Here is an 8,102-nt window from a genome sequence, read left to right on the forward strand (position 1 = left end):
TGAAGGGCTTGACAACCCCTAATCGCGTTGGTTGCGAGTAGCTATCGCTTTGTGCAGGTACGAGGGACTTGAGCGTGGGCTCCTACTGGATTGATACCTTGGTTCTCAAAAACTGAGGGAAATACTTACGCTACTCTGCTGCATCATCCCTTCCTCTTCGGGGAGAACCAACGCAAGCTCAAGACGTAGCACCAATATGAGAAGGTATGGCATTAAGTTGAATCTGTCCAAGTGCACATTCAGAGTACCCGAAGGAAAGTTACTCGGTTTTCTCGTTTCCGAACGAGCACTAGTATAGTGAGCTGCTAAACAAACGGTTTTAACCCCTTTCCGTGACGACATTTGGAACCGTCTCCAAGTGAGTGTGGGCGATAGGGGGGTCCTTCCCACATGACCCAGAAACCGTCACGGATATGCCCTTCTGGCACACACGCTCGGCAAAATGAGGTCGTGTGCGACCGGCGAGCGCTTAAATACGGAAATACATATAGTAGAGCTAAAAAATACAATTATACAGCAAAATTGTTTCCGGTCACAAGTACATCCCACACAGTCAGTCCCCGCCAAACGTTTTCGTTCATATGTACATCCCACACAGGCGCTCTAAGGAAAACATTTCCGTTCACAGGTACATCACACACAGTCGCTCCAAGGAAAATGTTTCCGTTCATAGGTACATCACACACAATTTTTCTTGTTAAATCGTTTGCGTTATTAAATGTATCACACACGGTCCGTAGAAGAAATTGTGTGGCAAAGGCTCTCCATCACACACATTTTTATGTGGTAAACGTTTGCGCAAGGTGGCCTAATGCAAACAGTTTTCGAGAGAAAGTCGTGTGTGATTTTTCATTGACCCAACACGATTTATTCCTAGAAACTGTGTGCATTGCTTGAGGTCATCGCCCACGGTATTTTTTCAACAACCGTTTGCAATAGCAAAACCCAATTAGCAAGTTAATTCGTCATTAGCAGGCTAATTATCCGATTATTCATAATCCATTTATTAATCTAATTGACATTTCATATTAAGCACATAATATATTTCATTTTCATAATTGAAATACATCAGAGTACAACATCATATAGCTTCAACAGTTAGCTACCCCATTACACAACTACACCAGGACCAAGTTTCACATGCAACATCTATAACCTTTCGAAATTAGCATGATAGACGGTACATAGACAGATGTATCTCATCTGGAAAACTGCTGAAGCAGAAGGCGAATATTGAGCCTTCATTGATGTTGAAGGTCTTTGTAACTTTAGGCCAGTGCCTGTGGATGATTGACCATCCATCCTTCGTCCTCTTCAGGAACACTTCAATATTGAACCGTGGGTGTTGTATGAATACCTTCCTTGCCTCCTGACCATACAGGTGGTTTGAGAGGTAATCATGAGTGAACTGCTTTGGAAAGGCCCAAAAACAAGGATGTGCATAAATATCTTCTCTATATTGGAAATGGGGCAAAGGAATAAAAAAGGCAAGGTATAATAGTTAGTACCATCCTGTAGTGAACTGATGTCTTCTTCATTGTGCAGACAAAGATCTTGTTTTTTTTCCGCTAATTTCTTTATCCTAACAATCTTTCTGAGTTTCTTAACTTGACTGATATTCATGGACAACTCATTTCCTCATATGCAAAAAGGGTCGAACAATGGGTTAAAACCTCTGACAGCAGGACCTACATGTGCAAGACCAAATTGTTAAAAACCTAAATATTAGAATGATTCCTGCAATCGCACAATAATGTGCTATTAGACAACGGACCATGCACGTGCTAACCTCGATTGTAAACCTCAGTGCTTCTCATTGTTTCCCTGCAACACATATAAGGTAGTTAGTCATCAGGTTAAGTAAGGGTTCGCATGCTATCAGTAAAATATGTTGATGAAAAATAAGCACATTGTAGATTCATCAGATTAATTCAAGCCACATGGAAAACCCATTTATCCAAACCAAGCATGATTAAGAACTAGGAAATATAACACTTGTATATGTTTCTCATGTATTAAGTGCAGTCAAATTCGATTTATTTCGCACATGCACAATAATACAAAATTCTACCCACGACAATTGGACATCACATTGCAGAATTGAACCAAGCAGTTAACTAAACACCACAACAAATGAACCAACATTAACTGAGCACCACATTGCACAATATAACATACTCCTAATAGAAGATCAGACAGTTAACCAAACAATTAACTACAGCCAATTGTAGCAATTGTATTTGTTTCTCATGTATTTACTACATCCAAATTCAATTTATTCCTCACATGGTATACAATAACAGAATGCACCCACAACTATTAAACATTGCATTGCAGAATTGAACCAAACAGTTAACTAAACACCACAACATAAATGAACCAAACGTCAACTGAGCACAATGCACAATGTATAACCAAACCAAGCATGCTTGACAACTTGGAAATATAGCAATTGTATTCGTTTCTCATGTATTTTTGTAAAGATAAATTCGATTCATTTCTCACATGGAGGACAATACAAAATTGCAGCCTGAAGAATTGAACATCACATTTGCAGAATTGACCAAACACTTAACTGAAGACGACAACTAATTAACAAAACAGTTAATAAGTGAGCACCATATTGCACGACATATAGAACATATACACTAGAGCAACAGATTGCATGGTAAAATTAGATATCAAAATTCACTAGAATTTGTGAAGGAAAGGCAGGAGCAAGACACGCAATGGGTAAAGCGAGCATGCTTAACCGACATAGCTAGAAAATGGCAAGGTGGTTCTTCAAGATCTGGGGGTCGGCACGAATGGAAGCCATCATGACCTCATCCGCGCGTGCGGCCGCGATTTGCTTCTCCGTTGCCAAATGCTCCTTGAGGTCCTGGCTATACTGCATGCACCATGGCTTAGGCAGGCGCTTATTTGGTGGAGGGGTCGGTGATTTGGGTGGAAGGTGCCGTGCTCGCACCGCCGGTCGGGGCATGTGAGATGTGGAAGGAGGAGAAGGATGGGGGTCGGGTGTGGATTACCTGCCTGGATAGGCAAGGCCAAGCAGCGTGAAGGAGGGTCGCCGGCGACGGCGCTGCAAGTAAGGAGTGAAGGTTTCAACTTGGAAAGGAAGGCGAAAACAGGGGAAATGTGGCTTTTGGTAAGGGGGAGGGGTGGGGAGGTAGATATTTCTGCAGAAGCTAAAAGTTTGGAATCGCTTCAGCCAAAAAACTGGCGCGCAAAGTGTCATCAGACACGGTCCCTTATTCAGACACGGTCCGAAGATATATTGCGCTGCATCTCACACGGTTGGTTATAATAAATTGTGTGGGATCTACTTGATTTTTCGTCTTGATTTGAATTACATAATGGGGTCTCAACGGCCATGGACAGTGTTTAAATTGCTAGACCTTTTTATCTGCAGTGATCATAAAAGAATTGGAATTATTCAGGGTTCATTTGGACATTTTTATGCATTAAGTGAGTTTTCAATGCATTTATGTGCATAATTCAAATTTGAACTACATGCATGTGCTCCAATGCATATAAATTGGTTGAAAAATCAAATATGTGTCCTTTGGTGCATGCTTAGGTCCCATGCAAGAAATGGGAATGAATTTCAAACACCAGGGCACCGTTGATTGCCGGCAAAACATTGAGATGATTGGTTTTTAAATTCTAGTAAATGCAAAACTCGTCTAAAATTCATGAAACTTGGCATGCTATCATGGAGCGGCATCAACATGTCGTGGTAAATTTTTTGTCCCATTTGGGGCAGGTTTGGGTATATGCTTCTCACAAATCAGAGCTTCTCACAACAAGCATGATGGTTTCGGTAGGGAACGCCCCAACTTTGGGGACGAAACGATATCCATTGCCTCTTATTGCTTTCAAAAATTTCTCATGTCAACATAGAACAACAGGAGTGTTGTGTTATTTTTTATGATTTTTGGGGTTCGTTTGGACATTTTTATGCATTAAGTGAGTTTTCAATGCATTTATGTGCATAATTCAAATTTGAACTACATGCACATGCTCCAGTGCATATAAATTGGTTGAAAAATCAAATCTGTGTCCTTGGGTGCATGCTTAGGTCCCATGCAAGAAATGGGAATGAATTTCAAACACTAGGGCACCGCTGATTGCCGATAAAACATTGAGATGACTGGTTTTTAAATTCTAGTATATCCAGAACTCGTCTAAAATTCATGAAACTTGGTATGCTATCATGGAGCGGCATCAACATGCCGTGGTAAAAAATTTGTCCCATTTGGGGCAGGTTTGGGTATAATCTTCTCACAACAAGCGTGCTGGTTTCGGTAGGGAACGTACCACCTTTGGGGATGAAACGATATCCGTTGCCTCTTATTGATTTCAAAAAAATTCGAGTGTCAACATAGAACAACAAGAGTGTTGTGTTCAATTTTGGAATTTTTCAGGGTTCGTTTGGACATTTTTATACATTAACTAGGGTTTCCAAGAATTTTATGTGCATAATTCAAATTTGAACTACATGCTCATTCTCCAGTGCATATAAACTGGTTGAAAAATCAAATATGTGTCCTTGGGTGCATCCTTATATTAGGTCACATGCAAGAAATGGGAATGAATTTCAAACACCCTGCCACCGTCACTCGGCCGCAAACATTGAGATACCTGAATTTTAAATTCTAGTAAATCCAAAACTTATCCGAAATTCACGAAACTTGGCATGCTATCATGGAGCGGCATCAACATGCCCTGGTAAAAAAAATTGTCCCATTTGGGGCAGGTTTGGGTATAAGCTTCTCACAAACCAGAGCTTCTCACAACAAGCGTGATGGTTTCGGTAGGGAACATGCCACCTTTGGGGACGAAACGATATCCGTTGCCTCTTATTGCTTTCAAAAAATTTTAAGTGTCAACATAGAACAACAAGACTGTTGTGTTCAATTTTGGAATTTTTCGGGGTTTGTTTGGACATTTTTATACATTAACTGGGTTTTCCAGGCATTTTATGTGCATAATTCAAATTTGAACTACATGCACATTCTCCAGTGCATATAAACTGGTTGAAAAATCAGATATGTGTCCTTGGGTGCATGCTTAGGTCCCATGCAAGAAATGGGAATGAATTTCAAACACCCTGCCACCGTCACTCGTTCGCAAACATTGAGATACCTGGTTTTTAAATTCTAGTAAATCCAAAACTCGTATGAAATTTATGAAACTTGGCATGCTATCATGGAGTGGCATCAACATGCCGTGGTAAAAATTTCGTCCCATTTGGGGCAGGTTTTGGTATAAGCTTCTCACAAACCAGAGCTTCTCACAACAAGCGTGATGGTTTTGATAGGGAACGCGCCACCTTTGGGGATGAAACGATATCCGTTGCCTCTTATTGCTTTCAAAAAATTTCAAGTGTCAACATAGAACAACAAGAGTGTTGTGTTTAATTTTGGAATTTTCCGGGGTTCGTTTGGACATTTTTATACATTAACTGGGTTTTCCAGGCATTTTATGTGCATAATTCATATTTGAACTACATGCACATTCTCCAGTGCATATAAACTGGTTGAAAAATCAAATATGTGTCCTTGGGTGCATCCTTATATTAGGTCACATGCAAGAAATGGGAATGAATTTCAAACACCCTGCCACCGTCACTCGGCCGCAAACATTGAGATACCTGAATTTTAAATTCTAGTAAATCCAAAACTTATCCGAAATTCACGAAACTTGGCATGCTATCATGGAGCGGCATCAGCATGCCGTGGTAAAAAAATTGTTAGCTTCCCCAGGTTTAATTCGGTTTCCCCAGTTTAATTCACTTTTTAAATATAAAACACCCATCGTAAACGTTTTAGTTAGAACACCCGTATGCAAACTGACAGCTTCCCCAAGAAGCAAAGGGAAAATGTGTCGAGTAGGATTTGTGCAGCTCTTGATCGCAAATGTTTTAGATAGAACACCCGTATGCAAAGTAAGAGCAGCGCAGGATTTGTGCATCCCTTCAACGCAAATGGTTGTTTTGGATGACCCGTGTGCAACCACGTACAAACAATTATTTGGTATGTTGCCATTTGTCAATATGGAAAGATTTACATTTGTTGATCTAGTAAAGTTGCCATTTGTCAATCCTTATAACACTGCGATTTGTCAAAATATGCAGCTAGAGATCATTAGCACTATCTAATTTTTGCAACTAAAATTCTGTAATTAAGCATAGATTTCATTCATAGATTAAGCAGTCATTCTTAATTTATACAAACAGTTCAACTCGACAGCTGAACTGACCAAACTTCTCCCTAATTGTTGCCAACCACGTACTGAAATAGCTAGTTCAACTATATATATACTAGCTAATTTTAAGTACGTTGTACAGTTTGACCACACATCTATAGTCAAATGAACTGAACAAAATAGCCCCTAAATACTACTACTACTACTACCATGGAGGGGCTTTGTGCTACTTCCGGCAGCATCTCCTCTGCCGAGGAGGAGGAGGAGGAGGAGGAGCCTACCGACGAGCTGGACAAATGCAATACGGTGCCTGCCGCTGCTGCACGTTCAACGATGCTCGCCAGCTCGAACGCCCACTGCCGCTCCAGACGATCCCTCTCAAAGCGGCCGGACTGCTTGTAGATCTCCTGATCCCTCGCCTCTGCGTCGGCATGTGCTGCGACCACGGCTGCGGTAAGGCTCTTTGCCTGCTCGACGAGGCGCTCCTTCTCCTCCCACAGGAACTCGATATAGCGCGCAAGGTCGCTGACGCACGTGCGGGCCTCCACCTCCGCCTCCCGCCTCCTGCCTTCGGGCCGCGGTGGCGGAGCAGGTGATAATCCCGGCGGTCGACGGTGGGCTGGTGGCCGACGCCCGACGATGGGGTGGCGGCCATGACCACCACCTCCCACCTTCGGGCCGCGATGGCGGAGCGGGTGATGGCCACGGTGGCCGGCTGTTGGGTGGCGGCCACGATGGCCACCCCCCGCCTTCGGGCCACGGCGGCGGAGCGGGAGATGGCCCTGGCTTTCGACGGTGGTGTGGCGGCAACGGTGGCCGGCAACAGATGCCGACAAGCAGCGGAGGCGGAGCGTGTGGTGCGTGTTCCACGCACACCCAACAGGGACACCACGCGCACTACACTACGCCGGGGACTGCGCCGCCGCCGCGGTGTAGCCTCCCAGCTAGAGCTATCCTCTGATGACGGCGTAGTGGCTGAGCGACAACGACGGACCGGTGCCATTGGCGATTGTGGGAGAAGCAGACGAGATAAGCTACAGGGAGGGAGGGGAAAATGCGACACAGGACTCGCCGGCCGTGAGGGTTTTTATAGCAAGCTGGTAAGCATTGCGATTTTGGGGGATTTCACCAAGTCGGGCGGGAAACTTGCGCGGGAACCTGCGAGGTTGTGCGGGAACGGTCTCACCGACGATTCATTGGCGCCACCGTTTGGCCAAAAGAACGCCCCCGCGCACTGCGCAAGCTTGCGTTGTAAGCCGCCTGCGGCAGCGGGGTGACAAGACGTGCGAGAGGACACGTTTAATAATAAAAACTTTTGCGATTTAATTACCTACTATACCCCATCTCTGTTTATAAGTAGGATTTAACTAATAAAATACAAATACATGTCGCCAAAGATTATACCGTTGGAGTCGTATTTGAACATAATTTCCAGCTATACAATTTTTATAACATGCATTAACACTGTTTTGGTTAAATTTGAGATTATATACCAGCAAGCGTTTGCCTGCAACACACACGGCTTTTTCATCACAAACAGCTCGGATGGATCAAGTGTATGCCACGTATCGCACACGCAACTCTAATCTGATTCATGCTTGATGTCTCCGACATCACTTGCACAGTTCGTCTTATTTGCCACGTATCACTGTGCTATCCCCTGCTCGCGTCCCTCGGCAAGCTCTGCTCGCCGTTAGGCGCCACGGCGCGCTCTGTCGCGTTCGTTTGCGTGCTCTGCTCGCATCTGTCGGCGCGCTCAGCTTGTGGACAGCTTTTCCTTCTTCAATTGCTATATGCATATATATATATATGGTTGATCGCCGTTGAGGCGACCGCGAAGCGCTCTGCTCGCGTCCCTCCGCGCGCGCTCTGCCAGCAGTTGGGCGTGCGCA

This window comes from Triticum urartu, chromosome 5A (genome assembly GCF_056163025.1).
Source record: "Triticum urartu cultivar PI428250 chromosome 5A, HENAU_Tu73, whole genome shotgun sequence".
Lineage (NCBI taxonomy): Eukaryota > Viridiplantae > Streptophyta > Magnoliopsida > Poales > Poaceae > Triticum > Triticum urartu.